At 43.2% G+C, this 23,907-nt stretch overlaps 1 long non-coding RNA gene across 1 annotated transcript in view; it reads left to right on the top strand.

Moving 5' to 3' along the window:
* Positions 1-421: 421 nt before the first annotated feature.
* LOC116964306 overlaps positions 422-23,907 on the top strand; it is a 29,910-nt gene continuing 6,424 nt past the window's right edge. The window contains exon 1 of the long non-coding RNA XR_004408681.2: positions 422-783. This is a non-coding gene — a long non-coding RNA (uncharacterized LOC116964306). The remainder of the gene's footprint in view (positions 784-23,907) is intronic.

Below are 23,907 nucleotides of genomic sequence, written 5' to 3'. Positions count from 1 at the left end.
GGCCCAAAGGAAGCTAATAAGATAGCTTGCCCTGTGAAGCTGGAGGAGTCGATAATAATGAATATTTAAGTGGTGGAATTTTCCACTGCCACCACTGAACTTTTTTTCTACTAATTACTGCCATTAATAAAGTCCTGCCAACTCCTGACTAATGAGGACTCAGCACCAACTTTGCTTAAACTATGGCCTTTTGTTTTCTTGGTTGTGCAATGTGTGTGACAATTGCCAGGTTGCTGAGCATGAAGGTTTTAGAGAGATAAATAGAATATGGAAACAGCCTTACAAGAATTCCATGCTGATGAAAATAGAAAATATTATTGAAAAGCATGCCTTTTGGACCTCAGATAAATTCTAGTTCTGCTTGTTTCCTATGAGATGTTCAGAGAGATGACTGGTGGTGTCTTCTGCTTTCTAGGATGACTCTTGACATTTGAAAGAAGAGTGTGGAAGAGCTGTCTGAATTTGCTCAGAAGTCCTGTCCTCTGCAGGAACAGGAATATCTGCTCCAGGGAGAAAGAAGTGAGAACACTTGATTCATTATGCCTACAGTGTTGGTGGCTCTCTGTCATATAATAATAGGAAATGGTAAAGAACTGGAGCTTTGTCACTGAGGGGAGCTGTTCTGGAGCTGGCCTGATCCACAATGGAGCAGCAGATCTTGGCACACCTTTTCTGAGGCAGGGAAATGCCAGGGCAGTGGAGAGACCTGCTAGGAGCCAGAAACTCTGTATCCTCCTTCCACCACGCTGAAGACAGTAGCTTAAAGGAAAGGAGTGAATGGAGGTAAGACCATGCTCAGGGTGGAAGTGGAACCCCCCTCTTTGTCTACCTTGCCTTCTCAGGTGCCTCTGTACAACAGGCGTGAGGCTCTGGATGTGGAAGGCCAGTCAATAGATGATGTGGATGATGGTCTGTCTACACCAGAGGTGTTGCCAAGGTCAGAAAGGCCCCCCCACCCCCCACCCCCGGTATCACAACCACCTCCATGAGGAAGAAAAGATGCATTATAGTTGGAGGTGACTCCCTTCTGAGGGGAACAGAGGGTCCAATATATTGGACAAACCCTCTTCTTAGGGAAGTCTACTGCCTCCCTGGGGCCTGGGTTAAGGACATCACTAGGCAACTTCCTAGCCTGGTACGGCCCTTGGACTATTACCCATTATTGCTGTTCCATGTGGGTAGTGATGAAGCTGAATGCATAGTCCAAGAGCAATGTAAAGAGACTTCAGGGCCTTGGAATGGTTGGTAAGGAATCTGGAACACGGGTTATTTTTTCCTCTCTCCTTCTAGTTGTGGGCAGTGACGTTGGAAGAAACAGGCAGGCTCAGTGTATTAATACATGGCTCTGTGGCTGGTGTCACTGCCCAGTTTTGGGCTTTTTGATAACAGGATGGCCTACACAGCACCAGGCTCACTGGCATCAGATGGGATTCACCTTTCTCAAAGGGGGAAGAGGGTCTTTACTCACAAAGGGCTCATTGGCAGAGCTTTAAACTAGACTTGAAGGGGGAGTGGGATAATATCAGGCTTGCCCATGACAAGCTGTGGGATGACATGCCAACATTAGAGGGATGTGGTGCTAGTGAGGGCCCTCAGCCTGTTGCTCTGAGACATGCTGGGTGCACGGCAACACACTGAAAGTCTTATGAAGATGAGCCAGGGGCTCCTGAGGTAATAGGAACCAGCAGGGAAAACCAGTAAAATACCTCAAAGGAACTAGGGGTTGTTCCTCTAAGAGGGTGAGAAGGCTGGCAGCCCAACTGAAGTGCTTCCACACCAACATATGCAGCATAGGCAACAGACAGGAGGAATTGGAAGCCACCATGATGCTAGAAAGCTACAACCTAGTTGCCATTACTGAAACATGGTGGAATGAATCCCATGACTGGAGTGTGGCTATTGATGGCTACAGGTTGTTCAGAAAGGACAGACGAGGAAGGAGGGGCAGAGGCGGTGTTGCCCTCTACATCAAGAAATGGACAGAGTGTGAAGAGCTGTCTGAAGAATAGCTACGAGCAGGTTGAAAGATTATGGCTAAGAATTAGAGAAGGAGACAACAAAGGGAACCCTGTGGTTGGTGTCTACTACAGACCGCCTGATCAAGCGGAGCCTATTGATGAAGGTTTCTGACTCCAGCTACCGGAGACATCATGCTCGCAGGCTCTTGTCCTGCTGGGGGACTTCAACCACACTGACATCTGCTGGAAAAGTGTCCTGGTTTTGGCTGGCATAGAGCTAATTTTTTCTTCTCCTTAGTAGCTAGAATAGTGCTGTGTTTTGGATTCATTGTGGGATTTTGTATGAGAAGAATGTTGATAATGCACTGATGTTTTCAGTTGTTGCTAAGAAATTAAGGACTTTTCAACTTCCCATGTCCTGCTAATGCACAGGTTCACAAGAAGCTGGGAGGGAGCACGGCTAGAACAACGGACCCAAATTGGCCAATGAAATATTCCATATCATATCATGTCATGCTCAGTATATAGATGAGGGTTGGCTGAGAAGCTACTCTCTCTCTTCTGGGATTGTGGTTTTGGGATTTTCTCTCCTTTGGGATCACTGTCCTGGAACAGGCTGGGCATCAGTCAGTGGTTGGTGAGCAATCATGTTGTACATTACTTGTTTGTATATTCTATTATTACTATCATTATTAGAATTGTTTTAATTTTATTTTATTTCAATTATTAAATGTTTTTTATCTTAACCTATGAGTCTCCATACCTCTACCCCTCCAATTCTCTCCCCCATCCCCTGGGGTGGGGGAGGGTGAGTGAGTGGTTGAGTGGTGTTTGGATGCTGGCTGGGTTTAAACCACAACAAAAAGTAGCACAGTGAGATCTAGGCAATTCAGGAGACTCCTGGGATGCATTGAGGAGAGCTTCTTAAGCCAGGTAACCAACAGTCCTACCAGAGGGGATGCAAAACTGGACCTTTTGATCACCAATGCAAATGAAGTAATCAGTGACGTCAAGAATTGGGGCAGCCTGGGATGCAGTGGTCATGCACTGGTAGAGTTCACAGTCCTGAGGCGTATGGGTCAGGAGAAGAGTAAATTCAGGGCCCTGAATTTTAGGAAAGCCTTCCAGCTCTTTAAGGAGTTATTCAACAGGACCTCCTAGGATACTGCCCTCAGGGACAAGGAAGAACAACAGTGCTGGCACATCTTTAAGGGCACTTTAAGGACACTAAAAGCTCTTGATACCCAGGAGTAAGAAATCAGGAAAGGAAGGCAAGAGACCGACATGGCTGAATCAGGACCTTCTGGTTGAGCTAAAGGGCAAGAAGGAAATGCACAGGCAGTGGAAGTGGGACAGGTATCCTGGGAAGAGTATAGGGACACTGCTCAGCTGTGTAGGGCTGGGGTCAGGAAGGCCAAGATGCGGTAGGACCTGAACTTGGCAAGGGATGCTTAGAATAATAAGGGCTTCAGTGGGTATGTTAGCCAGAAAAGGAAGGTCAAAGAAAGCATACCCCCCTGATGAGCAAGTCTGGCAAACTGATAACAACAGATGAGGAGAAGGCTGAGGCAATTAACAATTATTTTCCCTCAGTGTTCACTGGCAACTGCTTTTCCCACACGTTTTGAGTGGGTGAACCACAAGATAGGGACTGGGGGAGCAAAGTCTCTCCCACTGTAACAGAAGATCTTGTTTGTGACCACCTGAGGAACCTGAACGTACCTAAATCTATAGGACCTGAGGAGATGAATCCTGGAGTCCTGAGGGAATTGGCTGATGTAATTGCCAAGCCACTCTCCATGGTATTTGAAAAGTCATGGCAGTCAGGTGAAGTCCCTGGTGACTGGAAAAAGGGAAACATTGCACCCATTTTTAAAGAGGACCCTGGGGACTACTGACCTGTCAGTGTCACCTCTGTGCCTGGGAAGATCATGGAGCAGATCCTTCTAGAAGATATGGTAAGGACGTGAAGAGCGGGAAAGTGATTCAAGACAGACAGCATGGCTTCACCAAGGGCAAGTCCTGCCTGACCAACCTATTGGCCTTTTCTGATGGAGTGACTACATCAGTGGACAAGGGAAGAACTATGGATATTGCCTATCTAGACTTCTGTAAGGCCTCTGACATGGTCCCCTGCAACATCCCTCACTCTAAATGGGAGAGGTGTGGATTTGATGGATGGACTGTTCGATGGATGAGGAATTGGTTGGATGGTCACATCCAGAGGGTAGTGGTCAATGGCTCAATGTTCAGATGGAGGTCAGTGACAAGTAGTGTCCCTTGGGGCTTTAATGGTACCAGTACTATTTAATATCTTTGTCAAGGATGTAGACAGTGGGATCAAGTGTGCCCTCAGCAAGTTTGTAGACGACAACAAGCTGAGTGGTGCAGTTGACACACCTGAGGAATGGGATGCCATCCAGAGGGACCTGGACAAACTCAAGAAGTGGTCCCATGTGAACCTCATGAAGTTCAACAAGATCAAGTGCAAGGTTCTGCACATGGGTTGGGGCAACCACTGTTTTCAATACAGTCTGGGCAATGAGTGGATTGAGAGCTGCCTTGTGGAGAAGGACTTGGGGGTGCTGGTGGATGAAAAGCTGGACATGAGCTGACAATGCACGTTAGCAGCCCAGAAGGCCAATCATACCCTGGGCTGCACCGAGAGAAGTGTGGCCAGCAGGTCAAGGGAGGGGATTCTCCCTCTCTACTCCACTCTCTTGAAACCACCCCTGCAAGTGCTGTGTCCAGCTCTGGACCCCCAACATCAGAAGGGCATGGACCTGCTTGAGTGGGTCCAGAGGAGGCCACAAAAATGATCAGAAGGATTGAACACTTATCCTCTGAGGAAAGGCTGAGAGAGTTGGGGTTGTTCAGACAAAGAAGAGAAGGGTCCAGGGAGACCTTATTGCGGCCCTTCAATAGTTAAAGGGGGCTTATAAGAAAGATGGGGACAGACTTTTTAGTAGGACCTGTTGTGACAGGACAAGGGGTGATGGTTTTAAACTAAGAGGGTAGATTTAGACTAGATATAATGAAGAAATAAGGGTGGTGAAACAGTGGAACAGGTTGCCCAGGGCTCTGAGCAACCTGATCTACTCGAAGATGTCCCTGCTCATTACAAACAGTTGGACTAGATGATCTTTAAATGTCTCTTCCAAGCCAAACTATTCTATAATTATATGATATTTGCTTGTTTTAGTTTGACCTATCATATATATCAGTTTATGAAATGAAGTGCTTCCAGGAAGGAAAAAAAAATCTCCATTTGCTTCATTCAGAGTTCTTGATTGAAGCTCCCATTTCCTCTCACCTGAATGACTCTTTTCATCGTGTTTAAACAGAGGTGAAATTCCCACAGTGCATGCAAGAACTTAACCAGCCCCTAAAGACACCTTATCACAAAAGGTGCTTCATTGTTTGAAATTAGCTTAGTTGCAGCTTATCCATAAGTCTTATTGAAGAGGCAGCTTTTAGCTGTAGAACCACTATTTTTCTCATGCTGTTAGCTGGTGAGTAACATGCTACACAGAGTCAAATATCTCAGTACTTGACCCTGGTAAGGACAATGTTGTTCCATTTTGAGTGCTGGAGTGGGGATGAGGTGGGAATGCCTCCCATCTGAATTTTGTAGGGCTTCAGGGGAGTCTGTGCAGAACAGCTGAGAGCTGGAAATCAAATCCTTCACTCAGGAGCAGATCTGAATCCTCTAAGATTGTGGAATCATGGTCACTGTTGAGAAAAGTTGGGGGGTGTAACTGCAGAACTAAAAAGCCAGCCTGACTCTGAGAGATGAGGTTTGGGGTTGTGAATTTCAGTTGACACCAAGCTCTGGCTTTTATGATTTTAGAGTTGTTTCATGTTTAAACAGTGTAATTGCTGTTAAATGCAAGTTCTCTGAGCTTTAATAAAAATAGCACCACATTAACCTAACGAGTTTTTACAGACGTGATTGATAACATTTATTAAAGGGCTTGTATAATGTGTTTGTCTGCAGTAAAAGATGATAGGACTCAATGACCTGAGAGGTCTTTCTGATCCCAGTGCTTCTGTTACAGGCAAACAAGTCACGAGAGGATAACAGAGGCTCATGTGCCCATGTGGGGCTGTGAAAGGGGTATAATTAAAAGATCTTTTAACACATAATGAATCTATCAGCTCTGGGAAAAATATTTGCCACTGTTCACTGGAAGCTGGTGTGACAGCCTCCTTTAGCAGTACCACTTCAGGGAGGTGGTGCTTATGGAGAACATGGCTGGATGCCATCTGGAATGAAGGAATGGGGCATCAGAATTGTCTTCTGCATTGCAGTAGTTGCTGCCGGGACCTTTGGAGGAATGTGCTCCCTGCTGCTGTGTCCGTCCCTTCTCTGTGGATGACTCAAGCGGTGGCAGCTCCCAAGCAGCAACAAATTCCTCTGCGTGGTCTGTGGAAAAGGTTGACTCTGTGCTTCTGTGCCATTACTCAATTACTGTGAGAGGTAATGGTGCCTGGAGTGATTCATGGCCCTTCCTGACCATTTCTCAATGTGCAGAGGACAACCCAGCTTATGAGTCATGGCCCTTAAAAAGCAGGAGAACTAATAATGAGTGTATAGCCATGAAGCATCTGTGATAGATTTCAGACCTGCTTTTCCTTAAAGAAAAAAAAGTCAAAAGGCAATTGTAATTGAAATGAGCCTGATGAGAGTGGGCAGTTTCCCTGGACAAAGCGGAGCACAGGTCGGTGCTGAGAGTGTGCAGTGTGGTTGTAGACAGACCCTGTAGTATTTCCTGCCCACAAGTTTATGGAAGTCAAGCAAGGTTCTCCTAAACATATGCATTCATATTTTTGCATTTCTGTTTGGGTCCTCAGGGACAATAGTTAAAACTATCCTCTGCAACCCCTGGTACTAGAAACTAGGGTTTCTTTAATGCCTGGATTCAGCTCTTCAGGTTAACCTCCTGTCGTGGTTTAAACCCAGCTGGCAAACACCGCTCAGCTGCTCACTCACTCTCCTCCACCCTGGGAGATGGGGGGAGAATTGGAGGGGTAGAGGTAAGGAGTCTCAGATTGAAATAAAAACAATTTAATAATGTAAATAAAATTGAATAATAATAATAATTAATAATTAATAATAATAATAGAAAATACAAATTAATAATGCATTATAAGATTGTTCACCAACAGCTGACCCCAGCCTGTTCCTGGCTAGTGATCCCAGAGAAGAGAGAATCCTGAAACCACAATCACAGAAGAAAAAGAGCAGCTTCCTGATCAATCCTCATCTACATACTGAACATGACATTATATGGCATGGAATATTCCATTGGCCAGTTTGGGTCCGTTGCTCTGGCTGTGCTCCCCCCAGCTTCTTGTGTACCTGCATACTGGCAGGACATGGGAAGTTGAAAAATTCTTGATTTCTTAGCAACAACTAAAAATATCAGTGCATTATCAACATTCTTCTCATACCAAATTCCATACCAAATCTAAAACACAGCACTATTCTAGCTATTAAGAAGAAAAGAAAAAAAATTAGCTCTATCCTAGCTGAAACCAGGACACCTCCATGTAACTTCTGGGTTTTCTCCCCTGGATCTGGGGGCCCTGAAGAGAAGCAAACCCCCACACGACCCTAGGTGTTTGATTTCAGGAATTCAGTCCCACTTATGCCAGAAATCTGTGGGTTTGCTGTGATGTTGTGGTTGGTCTTATTCCCCATCTAGCATGCAGTTGCCAAGTTTGTTACCTGGAGCTGGTGGAGGTTCTTATGGGAGTTAATCCTGTGCATCCTGTTACCTTAGCCCAAGCACTGGAAAAATGGCCAAATCTTGCCTTTGCTTTGTAATTCGTGCTACAGTCTTAGTTGTGAAGGTCTGCACAGCTACTGAGAACTTGTGATTTGCATCTTGCATTTTCCTCTGGTGGGTTTTTGAGGAGCCCTTGGGGAACTAATCTCATTTTTGGAGTGCATCTTAATGGGCTTTGACTTATGGCTGCAACTCTTCCCCTTTGTGTAATGAGGAAGAAACAGGTCCTTGTACCTACTTTTGTTGTTTGTGGACTCAGCTGAGGGCAGATCATGGTGAGAAACCCTTCACCATGTTTGTCCTCCCCTCTTCCAAATTGTGTCACAGCTCCTGGACACTACAGAGTGAGGAAAGAAATGCGTTTCATAGGAAAGCCTGAGTGTGGAAGCATCCCCTCTTGAAAGCAGAGGAGAGTCTCTGCCCTGGCTGCTGCAATGCCTGGGAAGGTACATGGGAGAGGAAAAGGACCCTCTTCCCTGTCTTTGGTTAATGAAAGACACCTAGAATCAGCGTTAGTCTGCATCGTTTAGCAGTTTGTATAATTTGCTTAATTTTCTCTCTCTTCACTCCCAATCTATCTTATTTTTTCTCTCCCACATCCTCACCATTGTCCTGGTTATAGACTTTCTTATTAAAGGTCTGTTTGCAGAGCTCAAAGGAGTGTCTCTGAATTTCATCAGCAGTAAATGTACAAGGATTGCTCCAAACCCTAAATACCTAAGGTCTCCTAGTGTGTTGCTAGTTAGAGCAGTGACATGAGGCAAGTCAAAGGTTTCCTTAGCAGTCTTGAAATCCTTTCTTGACAGAACTGAATAAAATGTTTGGCTTGGAAACAAATCACATGTCTAGATGAGAGAGGTGTGTGTACAGTTCTGTGTGGGACTGGTTGTGTGACTGCCTGACCTCAGTGCTGTCGAGGAGATAATTTCCAGTGCAGTAGCTTGGCGTGTGTGTTGTGATGGCCCTGGGAAGCCTTACTTCTGGCTCAAGGTCCCACTCTGCCAGGCAGTGCTCAAACGCAAAGCAAGGTGATTAAATGCATGGGAGAATGTAGAGATTGATGACTTTGGAGAAGAGCCTAGCAGGTTTTTGTGTTTGTCATCGTGAGTAGCAGAGATGTCCCTTAGGCTGAGCTCAGCTGTGGGGCAAATGGACGCAGCTCCCCATCAACAAGTAATGCTCTAGGAAGTGCTGGGGCAAATTTGCACTAGGTCTGTCATGAGTTTGTTCGAGGCAGCAAATCCCTTACCATTGCTTCTTCCAAGGAGTGTGTTTAGCTGTTGGCATATATTTTGTTAGTGTTTTCTTTTTTTAAATTTAATTAAGCCCAACATTTCCCTCAAAACAAACAAACAAAAGTTGGTAGAATGGGAGGTGAAAAGGCTGATGTTGAATGGAAGATTTGATGGAAGAGATTCTGGGGAGAAGACTGTAGGGAGCCTAATGAAAGTGAGAACAAGGAAAGGATGCAGAAGGGGAGAGTCAAGGACTTGCTCAGAAGAGGGAGAAAGTATCTAGAAAAGCAGGGGTGGAAAGTTTGAATTACCAGGTGGAGACTTTTTTGTCCTTGGTGGTCTAATAATGAAAAAAGTTGTCTGTAAATATTTAATATGGAGGGTCTTGAGGGGAATTTTCCTCCAGCCTGTTTGTCTGGGGCAGTATTTGACCTGCTTTCCAATATGGCACGAATGCAGACAGCACCTTGTCAATCAGCTACCCACAGCCAGCAGGGAAAGGACGTGACAGGGATTATAACTGTGAAAGCTAAAGATGAAAAACTACTACTTCCACAGACTTGGAAATAAAAGCTTCATATGGCATTTTTTATTTCCTTGTGTTGCGTCTTTGTTTTTAAAAGGAGAGAGAAGAACAAGGTTATTTGTGGAGGCGTTAAGTTAAGCAACAGAAAAATCTCTGACTTCAAGTTGCTGCTAGTTTCTTCTCGTTTTGTTTTTTTGACCCTACATGCATCACTCTCCAGCATCTTCATAGGCTGAGGAATATAACATGACATAACTAAGATGTACAGTGTGCTTTTTGGCTAAACTGTGGGACTGGCAAAACATTACCATAATTTTTCTGGCTTTTATTTGAAGTCATAAAGAGTTAAGTGCATCAGTTTGCTGTGGTTATTTTTTCTTCCTTTCTGTGAATAAAAAATGAAGGAAGAACATGGCAGTTAATTTAATAGTTTGTTGGGAGAATATACTGATCTATGACATCATTAATTGAAATGAAGGGCAGAGAACATTCAGAGCTTCAGGAAAAAAATATAAGGGAATGTTTGGCAAATGACATAAAATAAAAAAATGAGATCTCCGGGTTGAAACTTACTACTAATACAGTTTCCAGATACCATTAAGTGGCAAATGTTAAAGAGCAGGGAGCAGAACAACAGGGTTGGCTTTGGTAGAGGATCTGGTTTTGAGTTGTTTTTTTCAAGAATATCACAAATTAATAGATATTTGTCAATGAATATTTACTGAATTCCTACAAATTAACTAGCTTTCCCTTTCTCTGTTTTAGGGATTACACAGTAGCTGTGGAACGAGTTTCCAAATGTAAGCACTTATTAAGGTAGGCACTAAATCCATATGTAGATACCCAATATTTGTTTTCGGTATTTTACCTTCAAAGAATGACAGCAAATAAATGATAAAAGGTGTCTCTGGGTGCCTGGATGTGCATTTGTGGATGTCTCAGAGGACCCTAGATGCAAGAAAGTCTGGCCATGATGGGCTCATTTATTATAAATAACATCCCACTAATAGTACTGTAAACCCAAAGTGCAGTTGTTAAAGATGGGTTCTTTGTCTACGCTTCTATTCTTTTAGTTATTCTTAATGGTCATATAGGATGAAATAAGAAGAGTGCTGTGATTTCATAGTATATGAAACCCTATAACTGCTCTTGTTTTTCTGACAAATATTAGTGGAAGAAGATAGCATTTACTATTAAGGCTTGATGTCATTCTTATGGATGACAGCTCTGAATTCAGAGGAAGGGGGAGGAATATTCTGGTGGTGTAAAGCCATAAAGGTGAAACATCTCCCCATTGGCTAGCAGCCCTAGAGCATCCATGTAAGCTTTAACACTGCTGCCTTTGAGCTAAATGTTGTGAACAGAAGAGCTACTTGGAGGAACCAGGTTCCTGTGGTTGTGTTACTGACTCTTCTGACCTTTGATGGCTTTATTGTCCCATTTCAATGATTTCTGAAGATGCTACACAGCTCAGTGCTTGAGCAGATCTTGAGGAAAACAGCAACCTTCTCCGAAAAAAATCAATTTGTAAATACTGGCAGAGATAAAAAAGGAAATCTATAGTGGGATAAGCATGTCAGGAATGCTGCAGTGACAAGATCAATTGGTTTCGATCAGCATAGTGCCTTATATTTCAGCAGCAGCCCTTGTCTGAAGGCACATGTGCCAGGCGAATGTGGAGAAAAGGCTATTGTGGGCTGCCTGTGCTCTGAGTGGGCAGGGTTAAATGTGCCACCAGAGTAGATGGAGACAGATGTATAAGAAACATAATTGTACACCTGTGTATCTTTTTCAGAAGATGCTCTGCTTTGAAATTTAAAACTTTAGGGGTGGGATGTTAGCACAGAAATTAATTTTTAGACATCAGTGCTATCTGGTTAGAGTAATTGCTTATTATCTGCTTCCCTGGGGTTTTAAGCTCTTGGAAATGACTATTTACATCTCAGTGCGTGCTTAAAAGAAGGAGAAAATTGTACTCCATCGTTTCAAGGCTCTATTCTGGCTCTGATATACCAGGAGGAAAAAAGAATTTAGAGAAATCTTTCTCCTGGTCTGTTTGTTCCAAGGAGTACCTGAGTTCAACACATTTGTTTGACTGCTGGGGTTGGTAGCTAGCATACATGGCCTATCTTGTCTAAGGCCTGCTGACAGCCCAGAATGATCCCTATGAGCCATTCTAATGTGTTAAAAGGGTTTTTGTTTTGTTTTGGTTTGTTTTTCTTAATAGAAGGCAGATCAAACCATCATGTAGGTACTGTGGAAACTTATCTCATCAAAAACCCAAAACAGGCAGAGAAATCTAAATTAGGAACCAATATTAAGCTTCCAGATAGAAAGGTGATGGTTTTCTTCATGTCATCAGCTGCTCAAATTTTCAGTGGGTTGTTGGAGGTGAAAATTAGATCCTGTTTGTGTACACGTAGATCATGTGTTGGCCTGACTTATAAGACATCCCTACTCCCAGGAGGATTCTGGTGGCTACATGTGAAAAATAGGATAGTTTGGACAGCTACCACCAGGATATCACAACTTAAGGAAGTGGAGTGTAAGAATTAGTCACAAGGATTGTTTTCCTGGAGTGTGCTATAAAAGCTGAGAGAAACCAGACCTAGGGTCTGAAGCACCCTTTGCTCTGATGTTGTCACACCAATGGGACCATATAAATGGACAAGTTAGAAGTGAAAATATCAGCATGGCTGGGTAACCTGGGTGCACAGAGAGGCAGGAACTGGTCCCAAAACACATATGGAATCTGGGATGTGGGGAAGGATCCATTAGCTATCCAGGTCCAACCAGTGCCCCACTCTCAGCAAATTTACTGCAGTGTGTAGCTCTTGGGACATTAGGTAGTACATGATATGGGATAGAAACCCAGTCTCTGTCTTCTCCCTGTACAGTGATATCTGGGTTGAGTTCTGGTATCATTTGCAGTCTCTGATTTTTAATGTTATTTAAGGGGTGAGTAACATCAGTGTTGGTTAGTGGGTTAGAAGTCACATTGTGATGTGTGGGGAATAGAGAAGTTTTTGTCTTTGTCTTTTTATTTATTTATTTATTTCTAAGTCTACAGTAAACACTGCTATAAACTATGCTGATGTAAAACAACTGCAAATTGAGGCATTATTTCATGTTATTTGTACCACAATTTTATTACATTCACAGTTATTTACAGTATGTAAATAAGCTTCATAGTGTAGAAAAATGTTCTGCTATAACTCAGTTGTTTGAGCATTAAAAAGAGGGGGGAGGAAATAAACCAAAACCCATAGATGCATGTAGCAAGAAAAGATTATGGATAATATTATGGATTTTTTTTTTTTTGTTATAGGATTAGATCTGTTTGAATATAGTACCCATTTCCTGAAATGCTGAAATTTGTGTACTTCAGCTACCCGCATTGTGTTATAAATCCATAATGACTGTTTTCCATCAAATATTGTGTTACAATTTGAATTATTAAATGCTAAATGGCTGTGTATAGCTTGTAAAGCAATGAGAATGTCCTGCCAGTTGAAAGAGAGACCTAGTGTGGGTAAGAATATAATCTTTGATGAGCATTGCAGCATCTGTAGACATAAGCAATTATATGCAGATGGAGCACGGGCAGTACAAAGATAAATGTAAGGTCCTTTTAAATCCTGCTTGCAGTATTCCCTACATGAATATGGACTGCAGTGTGGTTGTTTGGCTTTCTTCAGGCTTAATTTTCATCCCACTGAATGTAATGGCAAAACATCTATTAATTGCAGTGGCAGCAGGGCAGGGTGCTTTGGCTCTAGATTAAAGCAGTCTAAAAAATTTTGGAGAGAGAGGTAATGAACTACTTTGGCAGAAAAATATTGCTTGAGTGCATGTAGTTTAAAGAGGCTGTTCAAACAGGGAAGAGGCTTCTGTTTTGCCCTTATGCTTTGTATTAGCAAATTGAGAGTGTTTCCAGGACCCTGATCTAGGCTAGTGTTAATTTTTTTTCTGAAGACATCACAATATTTGACAAATATAGCATGAAAACAAGCCATTATAATAAAAGGCAGCAGAAATAAGAGGTCCATTCTGGTTTTCCTGGCTAAAGAATGAGGTTTTTGAAAACCAGGTGAAACCTGTGTTTGATTAATCCAGTGTGTGCACTGCCAATAAAGAGACAAGGTACCTCCAGGTGGTCTGTCCTACATGGTCTTACATGGTGAGAGGAGCAAGTGGCATATCTGGACAGGGACAAATGGTGTGTCCTGTTACACTCACATGTTTTGAGGTTGTGGAAGGATGAGATAGCTGCTGTGTAGGATTCATAGGCAGTCATAAGAGTGCGTTTAAGGAAAGTAAAGTAGCACATCAAGCTGATACTGATGATGCTAGATATCCCTCTGATGTATCACCCAGTCACTACATGTCTCGTGCTCTCTGTAATTCCAGACAGGACATGATTGCTGCTGAATGTGAGCACAAGCCTCTTCATCCTGCATGGAAATCGTCTCCTGGTTCACACAGAGATGAACTCTCTGCTTCCCTGCAAAATATTTAGAAACTAGACAAATCCTTTCTGTCAACTTTAGTAATTAAATGTGGTGTGGAGATGGTTCTTTCCACCACCTCTGTCTTCTCATAAGGACAGGCAGTACCTTTCTTGCAGCCTGCAGAGCTGACCCTGCCTGCTGAGAGCATGCTGGAAGCTGTGCTGTCTTGGAGGGACTTTGTTTCAGGGGCAATATATCTCCTTTTTGGGCAGCAGGATTTCACACTGCTTTTCCCACTGGCTAAATGAATACACCTGCATGCAGCATGCTGTCACACTGTCGATTCTATCTGGAAGCTTGGCACCTGAAGGTCATTCCCTTGGAAACAGAAAACATTGAGGGCCTACAAGGTAGCAAAAGCCAATGTGGTTAAAATCCAACAGTGACAGCTGCTGGGTCACAATGGAGATGCGAGGGTCTGCCCTGCCATGCGCGGTTTAGTCCTCACTCTGTCCTTCTACATTAGCTTCTGCTTTAGAGCCCTCTGCAAAATGCGTGACAATATGCTTCAGTGGTTGTACCATGCCCTAGGACAGACCAATACGTGTTACACTTGTCCACTGCTGAACTAGTCTTTTAATGTGTGGAAGTAGGTGATTTGTGATGTATTCGTGCAGATGTTTTGAAAGCAAATCAAGTTTGGCTGTTCACAAAGTTCCTTTGGATAAAATCTGAAGAAATCAGATTCCTAGCCTCTTGCTAGACCTCATGGCACTGCAGAGATACAGAGAGAATTGGAAGTGGTTTGGAGCCAACCTTGAAGAGCTGAAGGAAACACAGCTATTCCTTCATTATTATTTTTTCAAGCAGCACACACATGATTTCTCAGCCACAGCCTTTATTAAGACTGATGTTGTCAGGTACGAGCCTACGTTTCCTTTCACCCCCAATTGCTTCCCCCAAACACTTTTATCTTTGCTTTTTTTCCCCTGTTCCTAAGAGTTGGGGAAGGCATCTCTCTTCCAAGCTCAGTGTGCTGGGCTCTTAATTTGTATCAAAAAATAACCCCAAAAGAGCAGGACGAGCTCTGTCCAGGGTTTCCTCTGTGTTTTCACTGGGTGTCTTGATCAGACCCCCAGTAATGTTCTGTAATGAATCAGCACCTTGCAGATGTGGAATAAATTAGTCTTGTGAAAAGAACTTCTCCATAGAAACAACATAAACTTTGCTTTATTACCCTAAGGTGCCTGGTAATTGCTGTTGATTGGGGGGGAAAAGCCATCCAGAGGAGAAATGCAATTTGTTGCTGTGGCTACTAGCTCCCAGATTTATTATCTCTCCTCTTTCTCCCTGAGTGTTGTAAAATACACCACAGATTCAGCTCGCTTTTTGTTTTGTGGTTGTTTTTTTGTTTATTTTAGAATTAATTCTATCCACAGGTTTATAGCACTGGTGAGTGCAGGATCACTGTGGCCTGGCACTATAATTGCTCAGTGCCTGGTGTCAGCTGGCATCTGTTGCCAGTTTGGAGGCGTGCATATGTCCTGCAGTGCCTCGTCCTGGGCATTGGCCGAGGTAGAGCACAGCCAGCTCAGTGCTGACATGCAGTGAAGCTGTGTCTAGGGAGAAAATGGAGAAAGCACCTGGTACATTGGACTGATGGTTCAGCAAGGATAACTGGGAATGTATTTACTGTGCTAGAAAATCCCCTGGACCCATGTGCCATCACATATTGGGCTGCAGAGGTGATCATGGGAAATGTAATAGGACTTTGATCCTTGTCTGATCATTGGTGCTTGTTCTGTTAGCCTCGGTGCAGAGGCAGGAATGTTTTGTTCTGCCCCCAGGGCTGTGCGGGAAACCTGACCCTGTGCTGAGGTGGGTGGGGAGACCCACCTCCCTTCATCCCCAGGGAGAAAAGCGCTGGCAGCTCTTCCTCATTCCCAGGACCAGGCTCTGCGTGACAGTGCCCTGTGAGTGTTTCTCTCACGTACCCTTGCTGTCGGGAGCCTTTGCTCACGTACACTTGTGTGTGTGTGCACGAGCAATAAAAAAGTAACAAGGACCCTCTTGTGAGCCTTCATCAGTGGTGTTTGTCACTGCCTGCTGCAGGGTGGGACTCGGACTGGAGAGGACTTCTCACAGCCCAGTGCCATTCTGTTTGCCCCTCGCACTGCCTCGGGCCCCCTCCCAGCACCGAGGCTGCCAGGGACGGACGGGCATTGAGGAAAGGGCTGGTTCTCCTGCCTGGGGTTAAGTCTGTCTCTGCTAGGCCTGATGCGCATCTTGGTTTCCCTCCTAAAGGGCTGAGGCTCTTTCCAGATGATCTTGACCAGCTTCCTGGCTGGCTGGGGAACACCTCCTGCCACTTGTCAGGGGTAGAAACAGTTTATATCAGTTACAAGCGTGGGAGCCATTTTCAGCAGCCTTCTCTCAAGGCTGAAAGGAGCCTTCCTGGCTGGTGGGACCAGAGCAGCTGTTCCTCAATCTCTGTCACCGGCTTTTACTGGTTTCCTAATGTCATGTTGCATTCTCTGGAGAGAGAAGAGCTTCACTAATGGCATCCCACAAAAGTGAAGGGGACCCACTGCTGCTTGGGCTCTGCCCACAGATACACATGGGAGTGCTCCATGGGCTTAGCTAAGGAGCACATCACCCTGGTCTTCCTGGGTAGAAATGTTTCATTGGCTTTTTGACTGTGGCAAGACAGAATTTTCATAATTTCAGAGAAACATGATTATATATGTATACACATATCCAGTGTATAAAAAGTGAATATATTAATTTCAAAGGTAACTTGCACGTGCAATGTTTTGTACATGTAAAATTGGGAAAGCAGCATGAGGCAGAGAGAATATTTTTACAGTGTGGGAGAGTAGCATGTAGTACCAAGGAGAAAGGGAGGGCCATTCCCCATAGGAAGAGCCAGGGCTGATTCTGCCGTTCCTCCCTTGGGATTTCTGGGTGAGCCTTGTCAAGTCCTTTCAGCCCCTGTAAAACTGAGTGCGGTAACAACACTGTTCATCTTAGTGCTGTGAAGTGGTCAGGTATTCCTGTGAATGAGTTAGAGGTGCCTTAAACTATTAGGGCTGCTACTGCTTTTCTTCATCCTGATAAACCGCTTTATTTGGCTTCAGAAGATGACAGCAGTGTGAGCATTTCTCCTCTGTTTTTGTTTGCGCCTGCCTTCCACTGATATAATTTTGCTGTTCGTGGGATGACTTCCAATTTCCACTAGCATATCTTAAAGATATGGCCCACAAATGAAGTCATATGGAAAACATGGCACTAGAAATTGTTGTATCAGGAATGGAAGCTAATGCATCGAGAGAGCATGCTGTCTTCTTCAGAGGCCAATTTTTAGCACAGTAAAAGGTGAGGTGTTGTAGGCTCTTACATGGTCTGGGAGTTAAGAAGTCTTATCGATTTCTCCTTGCCAGGAGCCTGGGAAAGTGGCTCTTGATATAGGAGTCTCCTGGGTCAGCCGTGGCTTTCTGAGATCTCCTAATTTCCTATGAAAAGATCCTGATAGCTTTAATATTTAGACTCCCAAACTTAATATTTTGACTAAATATCCTGATTCATAATTTTGAAAAAAAATTTTTTTTTTTTTCCTTCACTATGGAAGAGAGTTCTTTCATTAGGTTGGCTGCAGAAATGAAATTCAATAGGGTGCAGGACACAGCAGAAATGCTCCTCATGGCTGCTGCACAACTTGGCTGGAGACACAGGAAACAACCCCTGTGCTTTCCTGGGTAATATACTTAACTTTTCCCTTCACTGAATGATCTGAGCACTGAGTTCTCATCTAAACATCCTTCATGTACCCAAGACAGAGGCTAAAATCCTCCTCCTTACCACTGCCTCTCATATTATTGACTCATTTTTTCCTATTGTTTCCTGCCTTGTGAGTCCCAGCCTTGGTCTACCTCTGTTTTCAGGCAAATCACGTTTTTTTTGTATCATATCAGCCACTATGTGACCTTTGTCTCCCAGCCTAATGTTTTCATTCTCAATCCTGTTGCTTTGTGCCGCTTCTCGTTGGGTCAAAATATGCCATTTCAAGCACTGCAGACAACAGAGATTTTGTCTTTTTGAATCCACTCGATGTTGTGGAGTGAGTGCTCATTCTGGAGAGCTATGTGTTTGTTATCTAAATATGGGGCTAGATTTTTCCAAATAATTTGGATTTTTAACTGGTCAGGCAGCAAAAGAAATCCAGTTTCTGCTATTAACTCCCCAATGACAGACTTCTATAGCCAGGTTTTCAAACATGAGGAGCACAGGGGAAGCTTACATGTATATATTCTTTTAATAAAATGTGATTATATGCTCTAATATCTTTATGGCAGCCTGAGCTTTTCTGAAAACATAAATTGCAGCTACTGAGTGCCGTGCACTCGCAGAAACACAAGTGTTGTCCCAAGGCAGAGAACAGCTGTGCAACCCAAAGCCAACATGGCACACGAACTCATGCATAGGGTGTTCATGTAAGCCATCAAACTGGTCAACACCACAGTTCACTAATTACCCCAATTATTGTGACAGATTCCCGATCCAATGCCAGCTTTTTATCTTGTTCCTCCATCCTGGTTTAATGATGGAGTGCTCCCATAGTTAGTTTTTGTATTTATGGTCCCTGCTGTCATATTCCTTGGGTCTGTTAAATTTTATGCTCTGTAAAACTGTTTATGATTCATGGTGACCCTTGTGCTACTCTAGCTGCTGTGCACAACTGTGGAGCTGAGTACCAAAACCAGAGCCATCCAAGGTTGCTGGATGCATACAGAAAAAAGATTGTGGAACTTAAAAATCCTGGTGTAAAAAAAGTCAAAATGGGCAAATATGAGAAGTGGTTTGGAAATTCTCCAGTCTCTAGAACTGATGTCTAGTTTTGTATTAGGAAAATGCTCCCAAGCATTACAGAAAAGTCTTTAGTTTTTTTCTCTACTTAAAACAGGCATTATTTTTTCACAGGAACTTGTAAAAGTCTATGCATTGTCTCAGGAATCTGGGAGATTTCTCCCAGAAATCTCTGGGAGATTTTTTTTTTTTTTGGCTTGTATTTATCAGATAGTAAGTGTGGATTTTTTAAATGGTGGTATAGCATATCATAATTTATTTACAGTCAACTACCATTTAAACTTATATGGCTGTAAATTTTTATTTAGTGTATATAAAGTCTATTGCATTTGTCTTGGATTTCAGTAGGTTCATAGGTTAAATTGCTGTTATAATTAAAATGAAGGCTTTTTTTTCCTCTGTTCCAAATTAAGTTATTAGTTCAGCCATGGGTTTTTAGGAGAGGCAGAGAGATTAATGTTATAACCCAGGCTAGATTCTTGTATAACACAAGTCATAGGATTTCACTCAGTGATGTATCCATCCCAATAACTTCTGGTCGACCTGGAATGAAAATGTGTGTATGTGTATATAAAATTCAATCTTCTTTGAAAGATATGAAGTGATGGAAAAGCTACTGCATCCCTTGGCAATCTGTTCCAATTTGTTAAAATAAGTTCTCCTAACTCTTCTTCAGACCTTCATTCAGATAAGGTTGGAGTCATTTAAACTGCCTGACTCATCACTCCTTTGCCTACAAATGTTTTCTGGTTGCCAGCGCTTCCAGCTGCTGTTCAGGTCACTCTCATACTTAATTTCAAGAGTTCATTGGAATATCTCATTCTCTATACAGCCTCTGGGATTTTATTGTATTTGAAAAATGAAAAAGTATTTGATTGGATTTCCTAACAAAACATGCATAAGAAAACATCACACAAGAAAACAGGACATCTCAGCAACTGTCTGAAGGTAGAAAGATGCCAGCTAACCTTAAATACCACTGTGCAGATGAATAGCAGAAATGTTGCTTGTGATTTTGATTTTCCATCTGTAAATGACACAGTAACTTTTGGAGGCCACACGTGATTTAATCCCAGAATCATAAACTTCCACCCGTACAGAGCAGACTCGGGAGTCTGTCCCCACGGGGGAAGCTGCGGTGCGGAGGCCCAGCCCAGCCTGCTTTCCCAGTGTCTGCGGTGGCTCTTTGCCCTGCAGCTGTCCCTGGCATCAGTAAATGAAATTGTTAGGATTTAATTGATTGGTGGTTTTACTTAAATTGCACTGACATAGAAGGCATATATCCAAGGGTGCTGGCGCTACGTTAAAACAAATCCTGAGTTTGACCCCACTTACGGCAGTTTCATGCTTTTGAACTGACATGGTGTCAGTACGGCTGCTTTCAGTGTACCCCGGTACCAGTGGAAAACACAGCTGGGCCATTTCATTTTATTGCACCGAACATTTTGCTTTGCATATTTCACTTTCGTTTGATTCTCCACTTTTCTTTCTCACTTTGCTTCCAGGCTGTCCCCTGAAGCCCTGAATTACCCTCCCACTTGGCCTCACGATCATGCTAGCTATCCTCTGCCTTATTTTCCTCACGGTTCAATGTTTCCTTGTAAATCTGCATCAGACGGTCAGCACCTGCCTTGTGTCTCCAGGCACTTCTGCCAGCATAATTTTTGAAAATTTTGTCGATGCTTCCATCTAGTTACCCAGCTGATCTGCTCACTACGTGAATTTCCTGTGTCTTTTCTTAGCTGGCCACGTCTCACAGCATGAAAAGAAATTAGCTGCAAGGAACAGGGGTCGGTGTGTTTAGCTGGTCCTTCTCCACTCAGTTTTAACAACCTCAGTATTGGCCATTGTTGATGGTAGCAATGTCTGCCTATTTCTAAAGCTGAGTATATCATGGGAAGACATGGAAATCTGGATATACTGTTTAATACTAGATTTTTAAATGCTAGGGTTTTTATTCTGGTGAATCAATATATTTTATCCTTGAGCACTACCATTCTAGAACCACAATAATCCATCAATAAAATAAATATTTAAACTTGTAAATTACAGTAAACAAAAGTGACCAGCATTGGTAGCCACTGCTACTGCCTCCACATGAATTGCTGGGCAGGGGTGCTTGTAGCAGCAGATGCAAGAGGTGCCCAGCACCACATCTGCCAGATCACTGGATGAGCAATGCTCTTAGCAATCTGGAACTGCCAGGGGATGCTCTGATGGAGTGTGCAGGCATCGTGTGGCCTCTGCGTAACCAAACCTGCCTTAGAGGATCAGCAGCCCTCAGCTGGTGGTTGCTTAAGGAAGTGCTGCCTACACCTGCAGTGTGGGGATGCCTAAGAGATCCCTGTGGTTGCAAGCCTAGAGGCAGCTGGTTTCCAGTCTTCACCACTGAAGGGGATGCTGATGGCATCCCCTAAGCTTCAGTGTTTCAATAGCTGCTTAAGTATTTTATTATATTTCTCTGCATCTTTCAGTAAAATAGACCCCAGGCTCAGACTCCCTGGAAGATCCCAGCCTTTGGCTATGCGGTCCTGAAGCTCTCTCCTGTTGATGGAAGTCAGCAGCAATTATGTTACAGTAATTCAGTGGAGATGCAGTTGCTGTAAATGAGCAAGGGGAGTCAGCATGGAATAAAGATTTAAGGAGAATTTGCTCATTTCAAAACAAGTGATAGACTGCTGCATCTCTGCAACTGTGCCATCCCAGAGTACAGTAAAGACTGACTCTGCAGAAGTATCCATGATGGATGATAATGAATGTTTCTTTGCATAAGATTTTCATTTTCTAGAGAGAAACATTTATTATTGGTGAGTGGTAGTATGGTGTTTGATTTTTCATCTATTTCCTAATCCACTGATAAATCTTGACTATTTAAATTCTAGCTGTCCTTAATTATCTAAATGATCCTTTTCAAAGATGACTGGCATTTGGACAGAATGAGCAGCCTGGCCCACCAGGTCTGCTGGAAGTTTGGTCCAAGCAGAAAAGCAAAAGTAAAAAAAGAGAGGAAGTCAGAACTGGTACAACCTGCCAGCTCTTGGAAGGAATATACTGGCTTCAAGGTGGCTTGCAGAGTTGCTTCCTTTGGGCCTGGACAAAAATGCCTCCTTTGCCTTTCTTGTTCCAGGTTCCTGGGGCTCACTGGCTTGGCTGAGATCAGCTTGATTCCCACACAACGCAAGGTTGAACCAGGGCAGGTTCTTGGATGTTTGAGTGAGGGAACTTGGCCCTGGTCTTTGTCTAGAGACTATCTTTTCCAAAGAGGTTTTGGTTGCTGCTCCAAAGCTACAATGCAGTCAGGTCAGGAAATGAAGAGGGAAAAAAAAAAAAAAAAAGAAAGGAAAAAAACCCCCACAATCCACTGAATCATAATCTTTAAATCATGAGATTTGGAAAAAAAAGCAAAATGTCATTAAGAATTTTTATTCTGTCTTTTGACTTTTAATCTTCTTACTCTCATGTGTGAGATTATTCTTCCATTTGAAAGATGCTCCTCTGATGGAGACTGGGGTAATCCTTTCTGAGGGGAGTTACCATGCATTAATCGCTTGTCTTGACTCTTTTCCTTCTCTTTTTTCCCACTTCATCCTACCTTTTTTGTTGTTTAGACCTGCATTGGAGCTACAAAATGTGTCTGGAGAAAATGATAGAAAAAACTGAATACAACTACTTCTTACATATTATATTTTCTGATTATTTTTCAATAAGAAATTATCTTGGTTGCAAAAACATTATATATAAGTGTGTAATTGCATCATCAACCACTTTCTAATTGCTAGAAAAAAACATTAGCCCAAACAAAGCTTTCCATAACTTAGTGTTATAATTAGATTTAGAATCTTTCAATATATCTTAAAAAATATTTCTCACTTTCAAAGCACTTCAAATAATTTAAAATCATTCTCATTTCTTTATACAATTTCTGTCAACTGCATGGTGATATAAATTATTCAGTAATTACAATAAATATAAGCTTAATATACATATATATCATTGCAATTAACTGTCCAAATAAGTAGAAGTAATATATTTTCTTTTAATTCTCTTTTGATTTCACAGCTTCAAAAATTGTTCTTTGCTTGAGACCCTACATCTCCCTCACAGTTTATCCCTACCAGTAGAGAGCACCTTATTCATATGCTCTGAATTGACGTCGGGAGGGGTTTCTCCTCTGGTCATAAAAGGAGCCTGGCTCTTCATGTGCATAGTAAGACAGTTTTGCTTCAACTGTTCTGCTGCCTGCAGGACTGTGGCCCTTAAATCAGGTGTCTTCACCCCAGCTATGGCTCACAGAGCCTGAAGCACCTCTCCACTGCTGGTGACATGGAAACTGAGTGCCAGGTCCTCTTGAGTCAGCTTGGTGGGGCCAGCATCTTCTTGTAGGACACAGCCTCCACAGAGATGGCATTGATTTCGGTTGTAGTGTGAGTGGGCAACAACCTCCAAAAAGTCCAGGCAAGGAAACCTGAAGGCAGAGTTATCTGTGCTGGATAGCACAACATAGTGCTAATGCAGTGCTTCAGCTGAAAGTCTATGTTTGTGGGCACCTGGGCTTTGTCCAAAGACATGCACTGTTAAAAAGAGAGGGTGAAGGTATTCATCTCCTGTGAGAGGAGAAAGCAGTTCCCTTCTGGCCGGGGCTGGGGCTGTTGCTGGATGTAGGTTGACCTGGAGCTCTCATAGGCATGAAACCCCACAGCAAAGGGTTTGAGATGGTTCTGGACCACCATACCCATGCTGGGAAGGTGAGTCCATGTTGCCTTTTGTACCCACTATGAACAGGAGCAGTTGGAGAACTTGGTGGTGAAGAAGAGCATGAGATGATGGTCTCTGCAGAGCAACCTGAAGAAGAGATATGAGATAAATGCACACCAGGAAATAAACGGGCATCTCCAGCCCTTCACCTCTCTGGGCTGCAGTCTTCAGCTCCAGCATGTCTGTCTGAGATCATCTGTGTTAGTATCAGCCTTTGTTTAATAGAAAGAAAGTGAGGTAGTCAAATACCCTTTGGGTTCGTTGGTTATTAAGTCTCATTCCTCAGGCTGTGTCACCTGGCCTTGTTTTCTATTTTGCAATTACAGA

This window comes from Tyto alba, unplaced genomic scaffold (assembly GCF_018691265.1).
Source record: "Tyto alba isolate M040663 unplaced genomic scaffold, T.alba_DEE_v4.0 Super-Scaffold_33, whole genome shotgun sequence".
Taxonomy (NCBI): domain Eukaryota; kingdom Metazoa; phylum Chordata; class Aves; order Strigiformes; family Tytonidae; genus Tyto; species Tyto alba.
The sequence above is the reverse complement of the archived record's forward strand: the minus strand, read 5'-3'. Positions and strand labels throughout refer to the sequence as shown.